The sequence below is a fragment of the Tursiops truncatus genome, unplaced genomic scaffold (genome assembly GCF_011762595.2).
Source record: "Tursiops truncatus isolate mTurTru1 unplaced genomic scaffold, mTurTru1.mat.Y mat_scaffold_39_arrow_ctg1, whole genome shotgun sequence".
NCBI lineage: Eukaryota > Metazoa > Chordata > Mammalia > Artiodactyla > Delphinidae > Tursiops > Tursiops truncatus.
In genome coordinates this window covers 600,270-627,463 of record NW_022983296.1, presented here as the reverse complement: position 1 = coordinate 627,463, position 27,194 = coordinate 600,270, and the positions used below count along the sequence as shown (strand labels likewise).

The 27,194-nt window shown below is 41.4% G+C and overlaps 1 long non-coding RNA gene across 1 annotated transcript; it reads right to left on the bottom strand.

Annotated features, from left to right (window-relative positions):
• Positions 1–15,384: 15,384 nt before the first annotated feature.
• LOC141277754 (uncharacterized) lies at positions 15,385–16,925 on the bottom strand. Its single transcript, XR_012329560.1, has 2 exons — positions 16,630–16,925; positions 15,385–15,870 (listed from the first exon to the last, which is right to left on the bottom strand). It is a non-coding gene; the product is annotated as an uncharacterized lncRNA (long non-coding RNA).
• Positions 16,926–27,194: the final 10,269 nt, after the last annotated feature.

Below are 27,194 nucleotides of genomic sequence, written 5' to 3'. Positions count from 1 at the left end.
CACTGACCTCCCCTGATTTGCTATATTCTGTTGGTCAGAAGCCAGTCGCTAGCTACTTAGTACTGCACAAAGAGTGGAGTTTCCTCGCTGCATGTGGATCACAGTCTGTGGCTGGGAACACCGAGGAAGGCATGTTCAGTGGTCTCCCCCAGAACTGGGAAAAGTGGCTGCATTCTGGAAATAACTGAAAGTGATGAAAGTCCAGCCTCACTCATCAGAAGATAAGTGAAAAGGAGACAATGGGTTACGTGTCATTTCTCATCCACTAAAGCAGCAAAACAAAAGCTCCCCAAACTCCTGAAACTGGAAACCTTGGTGGGAATGAGGCACAGGACCACTATTCCCCAGTGGTAGGAGGGGCACCGACTCTTCCTGGAGGGTGTTGGCTGCCGCATCCCCAGATGCCCCCCACTTGAATAAGGAGGTTACTTCTAGAAAGCAAAGGCGCAGTGGTCAGAGGTGTGTATGAAGAGTCCACGTGGGTGATGTTGTCTGTCTTATTTCTAAGAGCCCTGCATGGACACCTGCGTCCAGAGGGGAGCTGGTTCCACTGACAGTGAGAACAGGCTGCAGCTGTTTAAAATGACAGTGTCCGTACTACCCAAAGCAGTCTACAGGTTTAATATGATCACTAGCAAATTACACATGACATTTTTTCACAGAAGTAGAAGAAATAACCCTAAAATGTATATGGAACCATAAAAGACCCAGAATTGCCAAAGCAATCCTGAAGAAAAAGAACAAAGCAGGAGGCATAACCCTCCCAGTCTTCAGACAATGCTACAATGCTAATCAAAACAGCCTGGTATTGGAACAAAAACAGACATATGGGTCAATGGAACAGAATAGAGAGCCCAGAAATAAACCCACAGACCCACGGTCAATTCATCTCTGATGAAGAATAGACAATGGGGGAAAAGACAGTCTCTTCAGCAAGAGGTGTTGGAAAAGTTGGTTCATGCAAATCAATAAAGTTAGAACACTCTCCCACCATACACAAAAAAAAACTCAAAATGGCTTAAAGGCTTAAATATAACACATAACACCATAAAACACGTGAAAGGGAACATAGGCAAAACATTCTCTGATATAAAGTGTACCAGTGTTTTCTTAGGTGAGTCTCCCAAGGCAATAGGAATAAAAGCAAAAATAAACAAACGGGACCCACTCAAACTTATAACTTTACTCACAGCAAAAGAAACCATAAACAAAATGAAAAGACAACATACAGACTAGGAGAAAATATTTCCAAATGATGCGACCAACAAGGGCTTAATTTCCAAAATATACAAACAGCTCATACAACTCAATAACAAAAAACTGAACAAACCAATCAAAAAATGGGCAAAAGACTGAAACAGACATTTCTCCCAAGAAGACATACAGATGGCCAATAGGCACACGAAAGGTTGCCCATCATCACTAATTATTAGAGAAATGCAAACTAAGACTACAATGAGCTACAACCTCACACCAGTCAGAATGGCCAGCATCAAAAGTCTGCAAATAACAAATGCAGGAGGGGGTGTGGAGAAAAGGGAACCCTGCTACACTCTTGGTGGGAATATAAATTGACACAGCCACTATGGAGAACAGTATGGAGGTTACTAAAAATAGAGTTGCCATATGATCCTTCAATCCCACTCCTGGGCATATATCCAGAGAGAACCATAATTCGAAAAGATACATGCACCACAATGTTCATAGAAACACTGTTTCTAATAGCTAAGACATGGAAGCAACTTAAATGTCCATCAACAGATGAATGGATACAGAAGATGTGGTACATATATACAATGGAATATTACTCAGCCATAAAAAGAATGAAATAATGCCATTTGCAGCAACATGGATGCAACTAGAGATTAGCATACTAAGTGAAGTAAGCCATAAAGAGAAAGACAAATGCTATATGGTATTACTTATATGTGAAATCTAAAATATGACACAAATGAACCTATCTACGAAACAAAACAGACTCACAGACATAGAGAACAGACTTGTGGTTATCAAGTGGGAGGGGTTTGGGGAACGATGGACTGAGAGTTTGGGGATAGTAGCTGCAAACTATTGCATATATAATGGATAAAAAACAATGTCCTACTGTATAGCACAGGGAACAGGATATTCAATATCCTGAGATAAACCATAATGGAAAAGAATATAAAACAGATGTATATATGTGTATAACTGAGACACTTTGCTATACAGCAAAAATTAATACAACATTGTAACTCAACTATATTTCAATTAAAATAAATCAGTTGATGTGAACAACATTAAAGGCCAAATGATCCTATGAGTCATATACAGAGCATTCTATCCAACATATGCTGAATACACAGTCTTCTCAAGTGCAGAAAAAATATTTTCTAGAAAAGACCACATGATAAACCACATATCAAATCTTAGTGATCTCAGGAAGACTTAAATTATACCAAGTATATTGTCTGAGCATATTATTAAACTAGAAATCAATAATACGATGAAAACTGGAACACTAATGAATACAAAAAATTGATCAACACTCTCCTGACCAACTAATTTATCAAAGAATAAATTTAAGAAGAAATAAGACAGTATTTTGAGACAAAGTGAAATGGAAACACAGTATACTAAAGGCTATGGGATGCAGCAAAAGGAGCGTTAAGAGAGAGGTTTATTGCAACAAATGCCTACCTTACGAGTTAAGAAATATCTCGAATAAAAAACCTAACTCTTTTTTTCAAGGACCTGGAAAAAGAACAAACTGAGCCCAAAATTAGCGAAGCAAGAAAATTATAAAGATTACAGCAGAAATCAATGTCATAGAGATAGAGGAAAACAACAAAAAAGATTAGTGATACTAAGAGTTGGTTCATTAAAAGATAAAATTTCGAACCTTTTGCTAGACTAACCAAGGAAAAGGAGAGAAGACCCAAATCAACAAAATTATAAATAAAAGAGAAAACATTACAACTCTACTGCAGCGATAAGAAGGATAACATGTTACTTTGAACAACTACATGCTAACAAGCTGGGCAACCTAGATAAATGGAAAAAATTCTTAGAAACATACAACCTACCAAAAGTGAATTAGGAAGAAAGAGAAAATCTAAATGAAGCAATTAGTAGTATGGAAACTAAATCAGTAATCAAAACTCTTCAAATGAAGAAAAACTCAAGATCAAATGGCTTCATTGGTAAATTTTACCAAATATTTAATGCATTAATGCCAATCCTAAAAGTCTTCAAAAGAGAAAGAGAAAAAAATGAATGAGGAGGAATAGCTCCCAAACTCATTTTACAAGGCCAGCATTACTTTGAGATAATAATCTGAAATGGACACTGCCAATTACAGGCCAATAACACTGATGAATATAGGTTTAAAAATTCTGAATAAATACTAGCATATCAAATAAATGGGATGCATCATATTAATAGAACAAAAGGAAAATATAATATCAATAGGCACAGAAAAAGCATTTAATAAGTTAGGTATAAAATGAATGTAACTCAACATAATAAAGGCTAAATATCGGGACTTCCCTGGTGGCGCAGTGGTTAGGAATCTGCCAGCCAATGCAGGGGACATGGGTTCAAGCCCTGGTCCGGGGAGATTCCACATGCCAAGGAGCAACTAAGCCCGTGCACCACAACTACTAAGCCTGTGCTCTAGAGCCCGTGAGCCACAAATACTGAGCCTGTGTGCCACAACTACTGAAGCCCACATGCCTAGAGCCCATGCTCTGCAACAAGAGAAGCCACTGCAATGAGAAACCCACGCACCACAACGAAGAGTAGCCCCCACCTACTGCAACTAGAGAAAGCCTGCATGCAGCAACAAAGACCCAATGCAGCCAAAAGTAAATAATTTTTTTAAAAGGCCAAATATGACAAGGTCACAGTTCAAAGCACACTCAAGAGTGAAAGTGTGAAACTTTTTCTCTAATATCAGAAACAAAACAAGGGAGTCCACTCTCATCACTCATTCAGCATAGAAATGGAAGTCCTAGCCAGGACAATCAGTCAAAGAAGAGAAATAAAAGGCATCAGAACTGGAAATTAAGAGGTAAAAATGTGTCTATTTTAAGATAACATGATTTTATATATAGAAACTCTGAAAAACTTCACCAAAAACCTGTTAAAACTAATCAACATAATCAGTAAAGTTGCAGAATAAAAACTTAAAATGCAAAAATCAGTCATATTTCTATATACTAACAATGATCTGCAAAAAGAAAACCATTCTATTTATAAGAGCATCCAAACTAATAAAATAATAAGGAATAAATTTAGCTAAGGAGATGAAAGATATCTACAATACAAGCTACAATACACTGATGAAAAAAATTGGAAAAGACAGAAATAAACGTAAAGTTATCCCTTGTTCATGATTGGAAGAATTAATATTTTTAAAATGTCCACACCACCCAAAGCCATCTATGGATATAATGCAATTCCTATCAAAATCCAATGGCATTTTTTAAAGTAGAAAAAAAACAGTGAAATGTATGAGGAATCACAAAAGAACTTGTATATGCAATGTGACTATGAGAAAGAACAGCAAACCTGGAGGTATCACATTCCATGATATCAAACTGTATTATAAAGCTATAGTAATGTAAGTAGTATGGTACTGTCATGTAGAAAGGCATACACAACAATGGAATAGAACTGAGAATCCAGATATAAACCCATGCATATAAGGTCAACTAATATTTGATAAGACAGTCAGGAACATTCGGTGGAGAGATAATCTCTTCATTAAACAGTGCTTGGAAAACTGCATAGTTATATGCAAAAGCATAAAACTAGACTCCTGTCTAACACCACTCATGACAATTAAATAGAAATAAGATAAGGTAAAGACAACTGTAAGACGGGAGGCTTTTCTTCCTGGAGGAAAACAGTAAAAATCTTTTTAACACAGGTCTTTAATATTATTTTTGATGATACCTTAAGCACAAGCAACAATTAAAAAAACTAACACGTGGAACAATATCAAACTAAAAATCTGCTACACAACAAGATAAAATAAATAAATAACGAAAAGAGCCTATGTAATCAAAAATAATATTTGCAAACCTTACACCAAATAAGGGGTTGATATCCAAAATACATCATAGAACTCAGTAACACAAAATAAATTAAGCCAATTAAAACCTGTTGCAAAGACTCCAACGGACATTTTTTCAAAGAAGATATGTGAATGTACAACAAATACATGAAAATGTGTTCAACGTCATTACACATCAGGGAAATTAAATCTAAACCACAATGAGATATCACCTCAGGATTGTTAGAATGGAATTCATCAAAGAGACAAGATATCTGCTAGCAAATGCTAGCAAAGATGTGGAGAAAAGGGATGATTTTTGTGCTTTTGCTTGTCTTATGAATTGGTTCAGCCTCTATGGAAAACACTAGAGAAGGCCCTCAAAATTTAATACGACTACCATATGGTCCAGCATTTTCATCTATAGAAATATATTGAAAGAATTAAAAACACTATGTTGAAGAGATATCTGCACTTCCATGTTCATAGCAAAAGTGTTTACAATAGCCAAGACATGGAAAAAAACGTGTGTCTATCAACAGATGAGTGGATATAAACCTTGTGATATATTTAGAAAATGGAGTAACATTCAGCCATAAGAAAGAAGGAAATCTTGCCATTGGTGACAATATGGATGGACCTTGAGGGCGTTATACTAAGTGAGAGAAGTCAGACCAAGCTTATATGTGAAAAACACACACACACACACACAAACACAACTCATAGAAAAAGGTCAGATTTTTGGTTACCAGAGGAGGGAGGTGAGAAGAGGCAGAATTTGATGAAGTCCAAAAGTACCAACTTGCAGCTATAGGATAAATAAGTATTGAGAATATTATATACAACATGATGAATAGAGTTAACACTGCCATATGGTATATTTGAAAGCTGTTAAGCAAGTAGATCTTAAGAGTTCTCATCACAGGAAAATATATTTTCCTTATTTTTCTTTTCTTGCATCTATATAAGACGATGTATGTTAACTAATCTTACTGCAATAACAATTTCACAATATATGGAAGTGAAATCATTATAATGTGCATTTTCAACTTAAATAGTACTGTGTTCAATTATATCTCAATAAAACTGAGGGGAAAATTACAACACCTTTACAATAATGTCTTTGAAATTTAAAAACAATCTTAAAAGGAAATTGAAACACAACTTGCTAAAACTTATGGGCTGCAAGAAAAACAGTAATAAGAGAGTTTATTGAAACAAATGCCTACAATAAGAAAAAAGAAAGATCACAAGTAAACAATCTTACTTCTCATGGGACTAGCAAACAAAGGAAAAACCACTAAGCTCACAAGTAGCAGAGCAATGAAATAAGAGATAAGAGAACAGAAATAAAACAGAGACCATGCAAACAATAGAAAACATCAATGCAAGAGGTGGTTTTTGAAATGAAAACAAAATTAACCTTTCAGCTATACTAATGAAGAATAAAAGAGAATACTCAAATAAAATCAGAAATGAAAAAGGAGACATTACAACTGATGCAACAAAAATACCACAGCTCATGAGAGGTGACCATCAACACATATATACCATCAAGTTTGATACCTTAGAAGAAATGAATTCCTAGCAACATAAAAAATACCAAAACTGAATCATGAGGAAATAGACAAACCAAACAGACCAATGATGAGTGAAAAGATTGTATCAGTAATAAAAGATTTACAAAAAACAAACAAACAAAAAACAACAGGCTAGGACCAGATGGAAATTTTCCAATTTCCATTGGGAAATTCAACCAAATATTTAAATAGAATTAAAACAACTCCATGTCAAAGTTTTCTAAAAAAACTTTGAGGTACATTCCCAAACTCATTTGATGAGTCCAGCATTATCCTGATACCAAAGCTAGATAAGAACATTACAAGAAAAAAAAAAAAACAACTGTCAAGTATTACTAATATAGATGCAAAAATTCTCAGTGAAATACTAGCAAACAAAATTCAACAGTATATTGAAAGGATCATACACCATGATCAAGTGGAATTTATCCCTAGAATGCAAGGGTAATTCAACCTATGTAATTCAAACATGTGATGCACCACATTGAGAATGAAATATGAAAATCAGATGGTTATCTCAATAGATACAGAAAGAGAATGTGAAATAATTAAAGAACTTTCCATGATAAAAAATACTTAACAAATTGCTATACGTAGAATGTACCTCAACACAATAAAAGTCATATTGAACAAATTCACAGCAGACATTAAAATCAATGGTGAAAGCTTGAAAGGTTTTCTGCTAAAAATATAAACAAAATAAGTTTTGTGCACTCTCACCACTCCTTTTCAGCATAATACTGGAAGTCATAGCCAGAGCGGTTAGGCAAGAAAAATAAATAAAAGAAATACAAATTGAAAAGGATGAAGTAAAGCTATTTCTGTTTGCATTTAATACAATCTTATATGGAGAAAATCCCAAAGATTCCAAAAAAAAGTATTACTAATTATAGACAAATTCAGTCAAGTTGCAAGATACAAAATCAACATGTGAAGAGCAATTGTACTTCTATATACTAACAACAATTTGAAAAAGAAATGTAAAAAGCAATCATATTTAAAATGGCTTCAGAAATAAATAAAACATTTAGGAGTAAATTAAACCAAGTAGGTAAAATATCCATACACTGAAAATGACAAAACACTGATGAAAAAACTGAAGATACAAATAAATGAAGAACGTTTCCATGGTTATGAAACAGAAGAATATTGTAAAAATATCTATACTACCCAAAGCTGTCTATAAATTCAGTGCAATCTCTGTCAATATTCCAATGATTTTTTCACAGAAAGAGAAAACAACCCTAAAATTTGTATGGAACCACAAAACACCACTAATAGCCAAATCAACCTGGTCAAAGAAGAACAAATCTAATGGCATCACAATTCCTAACTTCAAACTTTATTACAAAGCTATAGTAATCAAAACAATAGATTCTGGCAAAAAATAGAGACTTTATCCAATGAAACAGAATCAAGAGCACTGAAATAAAACCAGTCATTTACTGTTAACAAATATTTGACAAGGGAGCCAAGGAGCTGCAGTAGGGGAAATACAGTCTCTTCGATAAATGGTGCTGAAAAAAAACTGGATAACAACCTACAGAAGAATACAATTGGACCCCTTTCTTGTACCACTCACAAAAATTAACTCAAAGTGGACTGAAGGCTTAAATATAAGACCTAAAGCTGTAAAACTACTTGAAGAAAGCATAAAGAACAAGTTCCTCAATATAGTTTTGGCAAATATTTTTCGGATATAATACCAAATGTGGGAGCCACAAAAGCAAAAAAAAAAAAAAAAAAAAAAAAAAAAAAAAAAAAAAAGTGGAACAGCAAACAAACAAACGAAAAACTTTGCATAGCAAAATGAACAATCAGCAAACTAAAAAGCATCTACAGAACTGGAGAACATATGTGCAAACCATTTTTTTGATAAGGGGCTAATATTCAAAATATATAAGAAGTAACATAAAATAATAGCAGTCAAAAATTAAATAAAAAATGGGCTAAAGGACTTGAAAAGACATTTTTCCCCAAAAAAGACATACAGATGGCCAACAGGTACATGAACAGATGCTCAACATCAATAATCATCAAAACCACAATGATACATCAGCTCACACCTGTTAGAATGGCTATTCTAAAAATGAGAAGAAAAAACAAATGTTTGTGAGAATGTGAAGAAAAGGCAACTTGTGTGTATATTTGGTGGAAATGTAAACTGGTACAGTCTAATGAATGTAAAAGAATTCAATTGGACCCCTATCTCACACTACTCACAAAAATTAACTCAAAAGAGATTAAAGACAAACATGTATGACTTGAAACCATAAAACACCTAAAAAATTCCTGGGGGAAAATCTCCTTGACCTTGGTCTTGGGAATAGTGATTTTCTGGTTATGACCCCAAAGGACAGGCAACAAAGCAAAAGCAAAAATAAAATGGGACTAAGAAAACCTAAAACACCTTCTGTTCAGAAAAAAATAAAACCACACACAAAAGCAAAACAAAACAAAAAACAACTGGTTAAAAATGGAGAAAGGATCTGAATAGATATATTTTCCAAAGAAGACATACAAATGTCCAACAGATATATGAAAAAGTGTTCAATGTCTTTAATCATCAGGGAAATGAAAATCAAAACACGAGATCATCTCACTCCTTTTAGAATGGCTACAGCCAAAACACAAGAGATTACAAGTGTTTGAAAGAACATGGAGAAAAGAAAATCCTTGTGCATTGTTGGTAGAGATGTAAATTAATACAGCCACTATGAAAAACAGTATGGAGGTTCCCCCCAAAATTATAAGTAGTATCCAGTTGTTCCAGTACCATTTGTTGAAGAGACTATCCTGCCCAGTGGGTGTGCTTTATTCCCATCTCAAATATTAGTAACTTATACACTGGGGTTTACTTCTGGGCTCTCTATTCTGTTCCTTTAGTCTATGTGTGTATTTTAGTGCCAATATCATAGTGTCGTGTAACTACAGGATTTTAATATTGTTTCTTTTTGTTTAAAATAAATTTACTTATTTATTCACTTATTTTTGGTTGTGCTAGGTCTTTGCTGTTGCGCGCGGGCTTTCTCTAGTTTCAGCGAGTGGGGACTACTCTTCAGTGTGGTGTATGGGCTTCTCATTGTGGTGACTTCTCTTGTTGCAGAGCATGGGGTCTAGGCACGCGGGCTTCAGTAGTTGTGGCACATGGGTTAAGTAGTTGTGGTTCATGGTGTCTAGAGCACAGTCTCAGTAATTGTTGTGCACTGGCTTAGTTGCTCCGTGGTATGTGGGATCCTCCCAGACCAGGGCTTGAAATTGTGTCCCCTGTATTGGCAGGCGGATTCCTAACCACTGCAGCACCAGGGAAGCCCCTGTAATATAATTTTAAATCAGGAAGTGTGATGACTCCCAATTTGTTCTTTCTCAGGATTGCTCTGGTTATTTGCGGTCTCCTGTGGTCACGTACAAAATTTTAAAATTGATTTCTCTATATCTGTAAACGATGCTGTTGGAATTCTGATAGAGATTGCATTGAACCTATAGATGTCTTTGGGTAGTATGGACATTTTAACAACAATAATTCTTCTGATCACAGAACACAGTACTGTATATCTTCCCACTTGTTTTGTCTTCTTCAATTTTTTTTGATCAAAGTCTTGTAGTTTTCAAAGGACAAATTTTTCATTTCCTTCGTTAAGTTTATTTCTAAATATTTATTCGTTTTAATGCAATTTTGAATGGGGAAAGGATAGTGTCTTCACCAAATTCTGTTGGGAAAACTGGAAAACCACATACAGAAAAATGAAACTGGACACCTATCTTATACCGCTCACAAATATTAATTTGAAGACTGAAACATAAGACCAGATACTATAAAACTCCAAAAGAAAACATAAAGAAGAATCTACTTAACACTGGTTTGGGCATATGATCCCAAAAGCATAAGCCAGAAAAGTAAAAACCAACAGATGGGATTATATCAAACTAAAAAGCTTTATATATATATATATATATATATATATATATATATAAAGTCTACATACAGATTAGGAGAGAATATCTGCAAATCATACGTTGCATCAAAGAGTATAAACTTCCACTTTTAAGGTGAGTAAGTTCTGGGAACTTTAACATACATTATGGTGGCCATAGCTAACAACGCTGTATTATATATTTGAAAGTTGCTAAGGGAGTAGATCTCAAAAATTTTACCACACAAAAAAGTTAATGATGTGAGTTTATGGAAGAATCCTTATTGCGGTAATCATTTCACATTATATATATGTATCAAATCACCACAATGTACATCTTAAACTTACACAGTGCTGTATATCAATTATGTCTCAATAAGTCTAGAGGAGAAAAAAAAAATAAGAATTTCAAGATGGACACAAGAGCATGAAACAAAGCACGGGCGTTTCTGAGTGAAGAACCTTGTGTCATATCCATGTGGCTGGCCCCAGTTGTACCTGCAAAACCACAACGAATATCTGACAACTGGTCTCCATCACCAGGGCTAACAACGTGCCTGAGCTCCCACCTTGGTTACTACAGCAGTCTCCTAATTGGCGCCCCAATTCTGCTTTTGCCCCTTCAGTCAGTTGGTAGGACAGCAGCCAGAGGAAGTCAGATGATAGCCCTCCTCTGCTTACAACCATTCACTGGTCCTTTATTTCACACAGAGTAAAAGCCAATGTCCTTTAAATGGCCGACAATCTGTTGACAACACCAAGGGCTCTATCCCTTGCTCACTTAACCACCCAGCATTCCCAACTTTCCTCAAACAAGCCAGCCATGTTCCTTCTTTACAGCATTTTACCTTGCTCTCCCCTCTGCCTGGAATCTGCTTTCGCCACCTATGCACACTATGTATGCCCTCCCTCATATCTTTTAAGTCTTATTCACAGGTATTTACTGAGCAAGACTATGTGCTGGACAGTATTCAAGGCACAGATGTTTGGACCCAGCATCTCTCTGATCCTTCTGAGATGGAGCATCATTTCATAAACTTACTGGCTATTATTTCTGGAAAAAACAGATACATAAATATGGGAGTGTAGGAATCGCTCAGGCAAAATCCCAAATAATAGAGATAGATGTTTAACTATCAGAAAGGTGGAGCATAACTTCCCAACTCCCTAATTGTGTCCTGCACGCAGTGACATCCTTCCAAACGGTACACACCGAATGGAAGGGAGAGAAGTTTGATGTTACAGTGAGGAACTTGACAAACTCCACCTCAGCCAGGTGATCAAGGGCAACATCAACAGTAGTAAGTCATCTGCAGAGCATGTGCCCTTGATACGAAGTGAAACACATAACCCCAGGCTAATCACGAGGGAAACAACAGGTAAAGCCCAATTCGAGACTGTCAAGGTCATCAAAAACAAGAAATGTCTCAGAAACTATAACAACTAACAGTGTCCTAAAGAGAAATAGCAGCTAAATGGAATGAGGGTGAGATATCCTGAATGCAATCCTAGAAGAGAAAAAGGTAAGTCTACGAAAATTTGAAAAAAGTGTGGGTTATAGTTAATAATCAGGTGTCAACACTAGTTCATTAACTGTAAAAATGTACCCTAATGACATGAAACTGTAATAAGAGAGGAAACTGAGTCTGGGCTAGTTGTGAAATCCTGCACTATTCTTGCAAATTTTCTATAAATCTGAAACAATTTTAAAATGAAAATGTATTAAACAAATTTTTATTTTTTTCTAACACATATTATTTTTAAACTGTCCTACCAGTAATTACTATTAATTTCCCCTGTCACCTAGTTGTACTGTTTCATCTTGTTAAATAGAATTTATAACAGAGAGAAGTAAATTACCCATGATAGTAGAAAATTTCCAATAACACCAATTTTACATATTTTATGTTAAATTAAGAATGCACATGTGTATAATCATTTATTATATATTATGTTATTTGGGAGTTTTTGTTTTTTTTCTTTTGGCTGCAGTCATTTTACTGGTATGGCTGTATCCTGAGTCACTTTCTAAGAAGTCACTCACCAGAGATGTCTGTCAGGACTCAGAAGTGAGTCTACATGTCATTTCATGGCTGAACATATTCAAACAGCCCATTTATAAAATAAAAATAAAATAACTAATAATTCATTGTGACTGGTTCATTTATTCCAAGAATGCTTTTAAAAAATTTTGTTTCCATGCTTACATTTCATACTAATGGAACAAAAAATCAAATTATGTGCCAACTCAAATATTACATTAGAATAATGAGAACTGAGTTGTGACCACAAAAATTCAATGTTTCATCCTGATATTTTCTAATCAGAAGTGTTTTTTAAAATATTCAGGGCTTCCCTTGTGGCGCAGTGATTGGGAGTCTGCCTGCCGGTGCAGGGGACACGTGTTCGTGCCCCGGTCCGCGAGGATCCTACATGCCACGGAGCGGCTGGACCCGAGAGCCATGGCCGCTGAGCCTGCTCTTCCGGAGGCTGTGCTCCGCAAAGGGAGAGGCCACAGCAGTGGGAGGCCCACGTACCGCAAAAAGAAAAAAAAAAAATTCAAACTCCGTTCCTAGGGGATAGCTGAAAGTGACAATATCAGAAAGCCCAAATGGCACACAAACTTGCAAGTGATTGTAGATGTTGCCATATAATGTGCCAGAAATAAATTGCCTCTTAGAAGATTACATAAAATTACTTGAAGCTCAAACCCTGGAATGCTTCCCAATTTTGTCAGACTTACATGTTATTGTAATGTCTATATCCATTTAGCTCATGAGGTAGGTAAAGATAAAAAGTGATCTGTTCTTATGTGTTTAATACAGTTTAAAAAAGTACCTAATGCTCCTAAGAAATCAGGTTAGATCTGGAATACAGATGAAAATATGAAATGAAAGTACTTTGCTTTGTACAAGAGCAGTAGCCCACCATGTACAAATATGTCAGATGACAATGTACCTTCATGTTAAAAAGAAAAAATGCCATCACTGCAAAAGAAAGCTTTATTGATTGTACTGAAGTAAAAGGAAAAACTAGATATGATATACCTCAGCTAATTACGAGTATATTGGGAAAAGATAATGTTGACATACAAATGCTCATGCTCACAGATATTATACAGGTGTAACTGTGGCACATGTACGAAGACGTAGAAGCCATGTTCCTCCACTGAGCGTGACGATGCCAAAATTGTGACCTGCTCATTTCTTAACCTTAATGGACAAAATTTCTGCTCCCACAATTTAACATATGACCTTTAAAATGCTGTATAACGAGACGATGTGATATTTTAATGTCTGTTCTAAGTAGTACTTTAAACACACATAAGTCTATCCAACTGTCAGTCAGAAAGATCAGATACAATCAGCTATCATTCTATGCAAATGAATGGCATGTAGCAAATATTCATATATGTGTGCACCTATATAAAACATGTTAGCATATATGAATAAAGTCAACTAAGTTATATTAATATTTAATGTAAAATCATATTAACAAATGCACTGTGGTGAAATAAGAAGCATCTAGGTATAAATAGATTACAAATTTTTATGCAGTTTTCACAATGGGATAATATTGTGACCAAAGTGGAAATTGTAAAGAAAGTCGTCCAAGAAAAACATCTTGACTATAGGAAAAATCACATGCTTATTATAAGGCCCTTGTTTACAACCAAAGTTTACAACCAATGTAAACATTGTTTACATTGTTTACAACCAATGTCAGAAAGTAACCTTTCTAGGTTTTTTGTCAGACTTACATGTTACATTGTTCTTACTTACATGTTTACATTGTTTACAACCAATGTCAGAAAGTAACCTTGAACTAGGTTAGGAGAATAAAAACTTTAACAAGACATAGGAATACTCTTTCTGTTGTAGAAAATAAACCAAAATAAAAAGTAAATGAATAAGCTACGAAGATTCTACAGATAGAAATATCAATTCTTATGGGAAAGAGGCTGAAAATAAATAATAAGGAGATTATAGATATCCTAATTTCACCTTTTGAATGGAGCTATACAACATTAAGCTAAAAACCTTCATATTCTCTATTAGCAGAAAATTTATTTGCTATGAATGTATTTAATTTACAAAAAGCAGCCCCTGTCTTAGCTTTTAAGTATTCTGTTGAAGTTTTAAGTTTTAATATATTTCATCTTAAATGGTCTTATGAAGTATGCAATGGTTGGTATTTTAAAAATCGTCACTGTGCCTGGAACTTCTAAAAGTGATTCACGATTTTTTAAATTACATTCTTATAAAAATTTGGTATTGACATGAATATTATGATTTTTAATAATACTAGTCACATTGGAATATTGCAGAAGATTTTTCAATGAGCTTATGTGTATAAATATTTAAGACTGTCACTGTATTATGAGAAAATTTCAAACACAGCAATATTTTGACTTGAAAATGAGAAAAAAGCTAAGAACTACATCTTAAATATTGCTCATTGTGGGGCTTCCCTGGTGGTGCAGTGGTTAAGAATCCACCCCCCAATGCAGAGGACACGGGTTTGAGCCCGGGTCCGGGTAGATCACACATACAGGGGAACAACTATGCCTGTGAGCCACAACTACTGAGCCTGCGCTCTAGAGCCTGCAAGCCACAACTATTGAAGCCCACGCACCTAGAGTCCGTGCTCTGCAACAAGAGAAGCCACCGCAATGAGAAGCCGTGCGCCACAACAGAGTAGCCCCCGCTTGCCACAACTAGAGAAAGCCCATGCAACAACGAAGACCCAATGCAGTCAAAAATAAAATAAATTAAATAAATTTAAAAAAGAATTATTTGTAAAAATAAATAAATAATAAATATTGGTGACGTAAAGAAAATAGCACAACATGAAAGTTGTGAGTTAAGTTTTATTGGGGGCAAAATAAAGACTATATCCTGGGAGACAGAATCTCAGATGGCTCCAAGAAACTGTTCCAAAGAGGCAGGGGGAAGGCCAGTATATATGTAATTTTGGTGAAGGGGGAGTACACGCAATCGAGCACATATAATTTTTGCAGAAGGTTTCTGCTCGTCTCATGCAGGCTCCGGCTAGTGACGTCACCATGAAGGATTTCAGTGCTTCTCTAGACAAGAGGAGATACAAGAACTGGGCTCATAAAATCAGCTCCTGAAAGTATCTAACTCTCTGAAGAGCTGTCCTGCCAGCTTTCCCCGAGCACAGAGCACGTTATTTCCGCTCTCCACCCTGAACTCCTTTCAGGGGGTGTTGAAGGTCAGCGGCTGCAGCAACTGCACCAGCACCTGATTTAATCCTTGTCGAGGTAGAAGGCAAGTGCCGATCCATAGCTGACAATACGCTCCAAATAATTTTATTCCTTTAAGATGGAAAAGTAAAATACAATAAATTCTGATTCTGACATGTTTAAAGTATAAAACTTAACATAGTGTGTTTTACTACACTGTTTTTTTTACTCTTTTTTTAATTTTTATTTTGCGGTACGCGGGCCTCTCACTGTTGTGGCCTCTCCCGTTGCGGAGCACAGGTTCCGGACGCGCAGGCTCAGGGCCATGGCTCACGGGCCCAGCCGCTCCGCGGCATGTGGGATCTTCCCGGACCGGGGCACGAACCCGTGTCCCCTGCGTCGGCAGGCGGACTCTCAACCACCGCGCCACCAGGGAAGCCCTGTTTTTTTACTCTTTCAATACGTTTTAAACTAGATCCACGTTACCTGCACATCATCCGTGTATAGTCTGTTAGTTAAGGTCTTTGAACAAAGGAATAAGTGGATAAGTCCGTGCGGTTGAGGACAAGGGGCGGAAACATTTCTCTTGGCCGCTAAAAAAAGGGGACATTTTTACAACCTTCCGGGGGCGTCTGAGGAAACGCAGCAGAGTCAGTCCGCGACGGTGAACTCTCCCGGTCGCCCGCGCCCCAGCTCCTTCCCCGCGGCCCGAGGGTCCGGGGCCCAGCCGCGCCGCCCACGAGGGCACGCGCTTCCCGCGCTCCGCCTTGGGCGGAGCTCCTCCCGCCAACCGCCCCGCGTCCGGAACAGACGCCCCGCCGGGAACAGCCTCCACGCCGCCGGCCCCTCGGAGACCGGATCCGAGGGACAACAAGCGACATCGAACGTTACCTGAGAAGGTGGGGATACACCGCGCGGGGCGGCCGGAAAGGAAGACGCGGAGCGTCGAGGAACGGGCACAGCCCCTTTGCACCGGCCGGGGCGCGGGTGGGGAACATCGTCCTCCCGCAGACCAGCCAGCCCCACACGCGGGCCCGCAACAGCCATGGCGCCTCCACTCCGTCCTCAGGGAAGACCGCCCATCGAGTGCGGGTGCAGTTGCGCATGCGCCCCATCGCCTGTGACATAGTGGCTTCGTGCCCCCCCTGCAGGCCCTTGGGGGAAGTGTAGGATGCTCGAACTCACTGGAGAACATGTGCCCCCTCCCAGCCAGGATGCTAAGTTACTCAAAATCTCAGTGCCTCAGACTCTCTGCTGATGGCACTGGTGATGCTCTGTTCAAGCCATGCCCGCTCTCTTGCCTGGGATGTGCCCCACTCTTTGGAGCCATGTTATCTGGGTTTTAGGTCATCCCCCCAAAAATGATAATAACCTCTATTCTATGCTACAATGACAGCATCAATTTCAGGTCCCTAGAAAAGAGCAACCAATTTCCATCATCAGATTCTCCACTGGATCTTCAACCTGTTAGACACAGAGGACAGCTGCTCTGCTTGGAATAAAATTCTCTATAGTAATATACAGAGTTGATCACAAACACAAATAACTGAAACAGAAGATGGGAGTAGAAAATCTATGGACTTTTCCTCATTTGAGAATAGGAGTCCACAGTTAATTCCAAGAAACCGTTAGCTATCTGAGGCAGTGGAATACAGCTGGCATACCTTGGAGCTTGTCAGGGAGGGAATCAAACTGTGTTTTCCCTCATTTAGTAAATCCTCTCAAAAATTAAGGAAACAAGAAAAAACATTCTGCTTATGACCACCTTTATTCAATTATATTTTATGCACAAGAAAGTAATGTAAAATACGTTAAATATAAAATATCAGAAAACAAAATGATAATGTATTTAAGATACACATTTCTAATATCCAAAATTATTTACAAAATTCAAAATCAGTTCCTTAAATAAACAAACTCATGAATTACATTTTAAAACTTATCCTTTCAGAACTTCATGTGGGATTTTCTGTTTTCAGACTTTGGAAAGTAATTTTTCTTGAAAAAATTTCTTCAGAACATACTTTTGTTACAGACTTTAAAATTAGCTGCTTAACAGATATACATGAAAATATCAGTTGTTTGAACCTTTCATAAACTTACACTCACATCATATAACAGCTCAACAAAGGCTTTGAAATAGCAAATGATTCTGCTTGTTGATTTTCTTCCAATAAGAGATTCAGGGACCCAGCAACCTTCGATTTGTGGATTGTCCAACAACAACATGTGCTTTCAACTACGGGTATGTTCCTTGGGTTTATTCCACTCAGTTGTAAAGGGAAAATGTATGGCAAATCAGGGAGCGTGTCTCCAGGGCCTGAGCCTCTACAAAGAAAATATCACTTCCATCCCCAATTTACTTGCTGGGAACCACTCCACTGTGAATGATCTTCGTGCTTAGGGCTCCAGAGAATGTGGACCTTTTAGACACAGCAGGTGGGGGCATCAGACAGAGCTCACCTTTGAGGAGAGCCCTTCTTCCAGTGTTCATGCTGGTGCAGGGAGGTGGGGTACAGGCGCCCTGTCTCTTGCTTGTGCTAGGACATCGACAGGTATCTTGGTCACTCCTGCTACATGTCCGCCTACATCTGCCCGTGTTAGGAGGCCTGTGTACCTGTGCCTGCCTGAGCTCACTCACGTCAACCACCCATCTACTGTTGCTGGAGCCTGAGAAACTTTCTGGCTGTGCACGTGCCTATGTAACTCTGCATCGAAACCCTCTTTATATAATTTGAAAACTGAAGCCCAGAAAGAGGCAGGGACTTGTCTAGGACACCATATGTGAGCAGAGGCCGGAATAAAAGTGAGGAATCCAGCTCCCTAAGCCAGTACTCAGTCCCTCCCATCATGTTTGGTTTTGAAATAAGAGCCCTTAAGATCCTGGTGAATTCCTGCCAACTCGGCTCAGTTTGGGCCATTACTCTCTCCGCATCTCCATGCAGACACATGTATGTACAAATAGAAATAGGGTTAACAGCTGGGGATGATGCGAGGGTGGTTAGGGAAGAGAAAACAATATGTAAGTGTTGAGGAGAGCAAGAAGATGTTGGAGAGAGGTCTGCCATGGAACAGGGGCGTCCACCCCTCTGGCAGTGTGTCCAGAGGTCGAAAGAATGAGGGGGATTCTCCAAGTTCCCATAGTCCTGCCTGGGCGTGGGCCATCTCCCTCGTGTTCTCCAGCGGACAGGGCCTGGGGTCTTACAGTCCACCATTCTGATCTTCTAGACCCAGGCTGAGCACACACCCCATTCCCCAGTGTAGACAGTGCTGCAGGGGAGAAGGGCTTTCTTTCTCTACAAATTGTGTGCTTGCCGTGGCGGATTGCAAGTGTTCTGCATGCTTGGAAAGACTGCTGAGAAACTTGGTTCTCCACCACTGACCACTGTGTTCTGAGAGTTTGGCAAAATGCTTTCCACTTCACGGAGGTCCCTCAGAGGAGGGATTAGCTGGGAAACGAGGCCTTGTGAGCACAAGGGGGCAGAGCCTCAGACCCGGAGCCAGGGTTCTAGGAAGAAGACCAGTCTTAGTTGGTGCCTCGTGGTCCTCATTTGAATGTGGGGATATCATTGTTTTGGCTGAGGTCATCCCTGACGAGCAAAGAGACACCACAGTGATGGACAAAACGGTGGGGAAAAGGAAGCTTCTGGGGCCACTTTCACTGCACTGCCCTGGAGCCTGTATGTTCTACTCTATGCCCCTGTGACTCTGAAGAGCTTCTGTGTTGAGGACACCCAAATAAAGGTACTAGTTTTTGAGGGGTGTGCAGGTCCAGGACCACAGTTGTAGTGCTGGTCACCTAGGAGCAGACAGGCTTTTGCATCACTGATGTCCACTGAGGGCCACATAGAGGGCTATGTGGCCCCCCCCTGTTACACATACAACTTTAAACTCTTGTCAGTAGCATTCACCTCCACAGTCCAACTGCTTAAAAGGGAGGAGGGCGCCAAGATAGTCACACATATTCCTTCAGCAACTATGCACCATGCACTCCTTCTCTGCCAGGTGCCCTTGTGTGGGGCACGAAGTGACCAAGAGTTCCCTAGTTTCCAGGAGCTCACAGCCTGGAGCAGAGATGGCCAAAAGTACAGGAGCAAGACATATGAAAGAAAAGAGCAAGTGTGAGACTGGAAATAAAGACTGTGCTCTGAGGGAGGTTTGGCGAGTCCCTGGGTAGGAGGGTCTCAGAGGCCTCACTGGAGTGACAGTTACGGGGACCAGAATGACAACAGTGAACCAACCCTCACATATCTGGGAGCAGCATGTCAGGGAGAAGTCACCACTGCTGCAGACACCTGTGGGCAGAGGTGAGTGGACCAGAGATGCTAGAAAGTGATGAGTAGAACTGGAGAAAAAACTGCGGGGGTTAGGGGGAGTCAGGAAGTCAGGGCCATATCCTGGGGTCTGCTAGACTGTTAGGTATCTGTTTCTTTCTAACAACATTTACCCCAAACCTTGCATCTTAAAATTATATACATTTAATAGCTCGCAATTTTTGTGGGTAAGAAATACGGTCACAGCATAATGGACTCCTCTGCATCAACGTGTCTCACAGGCTGGGGCTGCAGCCTCAACTGAGACTCAAGTGACAGAGGATTTGGTCCCAACTTTACTCACAGTGTTCAGGATGCAGGTTGGATTTGGAGTTTGAGTTTCTTTCTGTGTGTTGACTTGGGCAATGCCTCGATTCTCTCCTTTGTGGGGCTCTTTATATGACAGCTCAAAACATCTGTGCTTGATTCCTCAATTCAGGGATAAGAGAGAGAGAAGTGGAAAATTAGAGAGGGAATAAAAGGAAGGTGAGCGATTTTTGAAATTAAAGCGTACGCATCACATTCCATCACTTCGGCTAAAATCTACTGATTGGGGTATTTGCTAACCACTTAGTTACACAGAGGTATGTATAGGAAAGGTGGTGTCACTGGATGCCATGTGGAGGCTGCCCACCACACAGGCCAATTTGAGTCACTTGAGTCTCATTCAAATTATAACAGGAAACAACTGAACAGTTTTACTCCAAAGGGTGACAATGTGTGAATTTCCATTAATTTCAACACCCTCATGCTGCTGACCTAAAAGTGAGGCTAAGAGGGGAAGTGACAGTTCCAATATCACCTTCCTGAAACTCAGACATCTTTTGAGTTATTTTATGCTGTGTCCCACCCCTTCTTGTAATTTTCCAGTCTCTCCTTTGTGCCTTAGACACACGTGACACTAGCTACAGCTGTTATAGATATTATCTCAATGCACATGGTGATGCTCCTAGAAAGGACATTCTAGCCCGATCTCCACTGTGCAGGTTGGGAGACTGAGGAACAGCTGAGAGGAGCAGGGTGTTTTCCAGGACACAGAACTGGTGAGAAAAGGGACTGATTTCAGTTCTATCTTCTGAAATTTAGGACCCTAGCTACATTTCCAGGCAGCTGTGGCCAGGGCTGTGTCCTCTCATCGTGTACAAAAAAAGAGGATGACATTGTGTGGGAGGGGCAGTTAACAGCCTAGAAGCGGATTTGTGTAGATTTGATGGAAGGGAGGATCCCAGATAATAAAATCTTGAATAAGTGACCTCACTTCCTTGGTGAGAGTCCCCAACAGAACTTAAACACTGGTAACGAGACACCCACATTATAGGAAGAGCCCCCAAGAACTCACTCGACTGGAGACTCTCAAGAGAACAATCTATTCTGTTGTTCCCCACTTTTCAGAGGCTCTGGGCTGAGGGACTTTTCTGTCGCTGTGGACATTGCTCACCCCTCATCACCGATACCTCTGGCCATTTGGCAGGAGGTACTGAAAGGTAAAAAGAGGGCAGCCCAGCATTGTTTGTGTGTGAAGGGGGTGGCGGGGCCAGGGAAGGAGGGGTACGGCCTTCCAGGGCAGGAGCAGGTTGTCAAGTGTCGGCAGCCTGGGGGTGGGGGCTCTCTCATGCCCAAACCCAGTTCGTGGCTGGCAGGATGAGAGGTGAGCGCTTGAGACCCAGGTCATCTGCGCACATGTTAAACCTGATCCCTAGAGCTTTCATCTGCTTTCCCCCCTGGCTGGGGGATTTGACAGGTGTCTCTCTGTTCCTGAACTGAGGAATAGAAATTCTCATTGGGACTCTCCCTGTGGCGATGTTCAGATAGGCTCCTGATCACTCCTGGTCCAGCTACCAGTCAGTGTCTTTGCAGAGTTCCACCCAGAGATCTTTGAGGAGCTGGTCAATGGGTTCAACTCTTCCACGTTTCTAGGCAAGGGGCAGGCCACCAACAACATCAAATTCTGGTCTTCAGTGAGAACAGGTGCAGAGGAGTCTCAAACCCCAAGACTTACAGGTGATCAGGGTTGGCCTAGAACCCAAACATGAATCTGGCAAGTGCCTGGGGTCCTCTGAGGAATGTGGTTTTCCAGGGCCTTCTGCTCCACATCAAGAGCAGACCAAGCCTCAGGCAGCTTAGAGGGAATGTCATGCAGCCCGTGCTTTGGGCAGTTCCCTGTTTGTTGACCTGCATGATCTTGAGTACTTGTTTGTAATTCCTAACCCTCTATTTTCTCATGTCTACAGTGGTGTTTACTGATGTCTAACTGGGATGATGCACTTAAAACCGGGAGGTGCTGGTGTTCCTCAGATAAGAGAATGTCTTGAAGGCGTCAACGGTCTATTACCCCCTTCCACTTAAATTGTACTTTTAAACATAGAACGTTTTTCGGGGTGGGCACTCATGTCCTCCTCTTGCACCAGTTCCTGCTATGCTACTGGTTTCTGGTCTGAACTCCACATCCTGATCCTACTGGTGATTTATGGTGTTGCCATTGTGTATATGTCCTTCCTTGTCTACATGGTGTGAAAAGAGACAACCCTGTCCCCAGATGATGCCTGAATAATGCTGCCCCTCAAAACAGGCACAAGGAAGAATCACGGAGAGTCCCTGGTACCAGCTTTCCCAGGTAGAAACATCACCTACACCACGCTGTTCCTCTGCTCCAATCAGGCCTTCACTACTGCCCAGCAGGTCCTGCATGATCAGTTTCATAGGCGACGGCTGCGCCAGCCACAGCATGGTGGGGAGTGCCCCACCTTTATCTGTGTGTCTTTGGAATGTCACCGCACCTCTCTGAGCTTCACTTTGCTCTTCTCACAAGTAGGTGGATAAAAGTATGAACCTCCTAGTGTCACTGTAGCAAGTCACGGTAGATGCTTGCCTGGTGGCTGGCTCTGAAGAGAAGGCTGCTGGCCATGCTGTGTGTCTTCACATATATATTTCTCTCTCCCCAGTGAAGAAACTCTCTGCCTCATCCAGCACCGGCCTGTGGTCTTTGTGAGTTTGGAAAAGCACATGAAAATCACCCTGATTTCCTATTTGCAAAGAAGCTTTGTGTTTGCATCCATCTTGTTCTGGACCTAGTCCTTGGTGTGGACAGATTAGGAATTTCTGGTAGCAGGCAGAGGAGCTCAAGGTCCACCCAGATACCTGGGATGGTTCTGGTTGGCATTCACTCATTCAGCAATACAGATTAAGTACCCAGTACATGCAGGCATTTTCCTAGACACTAAATTTAAAGAATAAAACAGACACAATCCCTGGGGCTAAATTATAAACTGAGTTTCAGATCATCTCTCTAGACATCTTAAGTAGTCATGTCCAGAGTGCATGAGAAGTGATGCCCCCATGGCTGCCTCTGGATATGGGTGCTCCTCCCATATTACAACACAAATATGAACCACAGGACCAACTAAAACTCTGAGTGGTCTTGGGCTCACAGGCTCCTCTGTCGACCCAAATACCACTGTGCTAGGCCTCAGCACAGAGTGGGAGTCTGGAGGCTGTGCTGGGCAAGGACAGGCAGAACACTGGAGCTCACACACCTTTCAGTTCCCATAGGAATGCTTATGTCTGGGGGCTTCCCCTGAAGAAGCAAATGAGTCAGAAAGCTGTGGATAGGGTCCCAGCCTCCCTGGAATCAGAGGGGTTGGGTTAGTCCCTGAGAGACTCATCCCCTCCATAGCCCCATCTCACTCCACCTGCCCTCCCTACATCTACCTCCTCTGGCACACATAACTGGGGACCAGAAGAGGTGAGGTGAGCAACATGTTCACAAAGCTCTCTCAAGCTCAGTCCTGATGCTCATGTGCATGAACGGTGGAGTATGCTGTGCCCATGACCTTGGAGAGAAGAGTGTCAGTAAGAAGACCAGACTCACACAATCTCTGTCGGGCTCAGGCCTTCCAGTACAAGGATAACCACAGTGGGGTTGGAAGTGGGCTGAGGCCATCATCTGGGTCCAAGAGCCAAAGGAGGGTGCTTCCGTTGCACAGCATTGAGTGAGGCAGGCATCCGGCTCTGTTCCACACGTGACCCCCCACGCTCTGTCTCTCATCTTAGGCACCTGGTTGTGTTAGTACCTGCAGCTCACCTGGCAGCCCCTGCTCTGCCCCTTTTTTAGGCTAAAGTTGGCCTATATGCAGGTCAGTTTGCCTGCCTCAGACATGAAACACCATGCCCCATTTTCCTGGTCCAGAAGGAGATTTTAGAGTCCACAGAGACAAAGCCAGACGGTAAGAGGGACTGCAGGCAGGGAAGATTCTCTGCGTTAGGGTTTAGGGGCTGGGTATTCCTTTTAAAGACAGTAGATGTTTCTGTTTGGGGGAAGGCACAGGGAGTCAGTTACGTGGGTGAACCTTTCTCTTTATCCTGCTCTAGTGCCAGCTCCAAGGTTCTTGCTGAAGGGTCAGAAGAAGGGTCAACGCAGTGCTAGAGGCAGCTGCACCAAGACCATTGGCTCCGATGGGCATGTGAGTAGATGGGCGCTCATGGTGGGCCTGGGGTCCCACACCTTCCTTTCCATGGCCTGGACTCCTATGATCAGGGTGCAGATCCCCAGCTCCACCACTTATCAACCACGTAACCTGGGCAAGTTCACTGTCCACCTGAGATCAGTAGAGATGGACAATGAGAGGACTTCCCACACAGTGGCTGTGCAGATTAAAAGAGGTAGAACAGAGGGAACATCAGGCAGAGCCTGGTCCATTGCCTGGGGGAGGAGAGCTCACTGTGTGCAGCCAGGTACCCGGGTCACCCCACAATCTGCCCAGAGACTCAGCAGCCTCAGCACCTATTACACATCTGAAGTGCCCTTAACCTCAAGGGACAGAAACAGACAAAGGCCCTGGTTGTAGCTGCACAGAGCAATGTGCATTTGAACAAGGAATTAGAGCAGAAGGGTGACCGTGGTGGGTTGAAGATGCTCCCTTGGGTTGAGCAGAATTGAGCTGCCTTGTGGAGCTGGCAGTTAGTGGAGATGGGCAGGCTTGGCTATATCCTCCACTTCTGAGCTCCCACTGTCAGTGATGACCCTGCCGGGCATGCAAAGATGGGGTGTGTCAGACCCATGTGACGTTCCCCCTGCTCCCCAGGACGTGTTCAAGAAGGTGGTTCCCGCTCAGTGCCTGGGCTCCATCTGGTCCCAGAAAACACATTTGGAAATGAGCACATGGCACAAACCATCCATGCCACTGTCACCCAGTTCAACAGTGTGGCCAAGTGCGTCATCACCACCTGCCTCGGAGATCTGGGCATGATGGCCCAGGAGAGGGCCTGGGTGGTGAAGCACTGTATGAAAGTGGCCAGGGTCTGCCATTGGAGGTCCAGCAGAGTAGCTCTTCAGAGTCCTGGAACTGCCACTTCCAATGTAACAGATTTCAGGATTGAAGTCTGTGGTCTAAACACCTGCAGTATCCCTATGAGGCAGGGGATAGATGGGTCCCAGGGTGAACAGCTGGAGTTTCTCCCCTGTGGACAGATACTCCAAAGTATCAGGAGTGAGAGAGGAGGCTGGGCCCTGCCCAGATAAGAGATAAAAGAGCACATATTCCTCATTCTCGAAGTCAAGGAAACCTTCCCAAATACATACATGCAGAAAGGCTCATTGAAGGTCAAAAAGGGAGGGTTAGGGTTAGGGTTAGGGTTAGGGTTAGGGTTAGGGTTGGTGATGTCTTCGTACATCCGTGTTGCTCCCAACCTCCAGGCGAGTTGGAAAATATGAGAATGTACGACCAACGGGACACACGGAGGAGGACGCCAGGCACGGACACACTCTCCTGGTCACACAAAACAGGCCCGTGGTCCCCGTTATCCGAGGGGAACCACGGCGTGCTGGTCGACCCATCCAGTATACCCAAACCTCCCCACAGCTCAGCGCCAGCCTCAGAAGGTATAGACCTGCTCGGTCAATCTCCGGCGACAACATGAACCGCCCACGTCCCGGCGCCACCGGAACAGTCGCCGCCAGCATCGCCGGCCTCCCGGAACTCTGACTCGGGCACGGCGGCTGAGTCCCAGCCCTCGCAATGGGCACTGAAGCTCCGGATGGAAGGGACGGTCTCAAAGCGGCCGCCACTTGGCGCCCGACAAGCGGCGGGAAAGTCTGAGGCATGGATCCCGATTGCCGGCCGGCGAGGGTACAGCGCAGGCCTCCCAAATGCACGAGTTCGTCCCGGGGCGTCCGTCTCGGCGCTAGATCCTGTATCAGTACCGCGGGAAGCGACCCCGGCCACAGAAGAAGAGGGCGGGGGACTGGGAAGAGGTCGCCGGGAGGCTGCCGCGGAGAAGCGCTCCCCACGCGATTCCCGGCCGGGCGGGCGTACTAGCGGCCCACAGCGCTAGGGCGGGTCCCTGCTCCTGGGAGCACTTAGGGATTTTGCGGGGACTTGGGCTGCGTGGACTCTAAAACTGAAACCATGAAAGTACACGTAGAAAACATGTATGAATGATTTTTATTCTGTGGTTTCAAAATGGAGTCCTTGTAAAGCATTTTTTTTTGCATGTTTTTTAGAAGTGCAAAAATCATCCAAGAAATGAATGATAAACTTGAACACAAATTCATCTTTACATATTCCACAAGCAAAGTCCAATGATAAGAAACAGGTGTGTGAGCAACATTTGTGCAAATACATGTGTAATAAGATTACTGATATCAGAAATATTTAATATAAAAACGGAACATTCAGTAAACATAGCCATTAAGAGGGATCAGGTAAGGAAATTCTAGTATGTCTACACAATGCAATATTATTAGTTTGTATTTAGTTTTTGATATTTTTACATGAAGTAAATCTATAGGTGTAAAGATGTTGACTTGGAAAGATGTTGATGATGGACTCTTCAATGGAAATAGCAAGTTGTAGGACTTCCACTGGTGCTAAAAATAAAAATTAAGGCATACAAACACAAAGGAGAGACTATAGCATCCATGTGATCCTACGGGAAAATATGACTCTGGAATCAACCACATAAATGTGTCTTTCAGGAGAAAGATCATCTAAATCACCTTATTCATTCCTTAATCAAATTTTCATTTATTAACAACTATTTTCTGAGACCCTCCAATATTTCAGAATTTGAACTGTTATGAGGATTGAAAGGTAAATAATACTATGGCCTTACTTTCATAGACTTCTTCTTCTTAATACAGTAAAT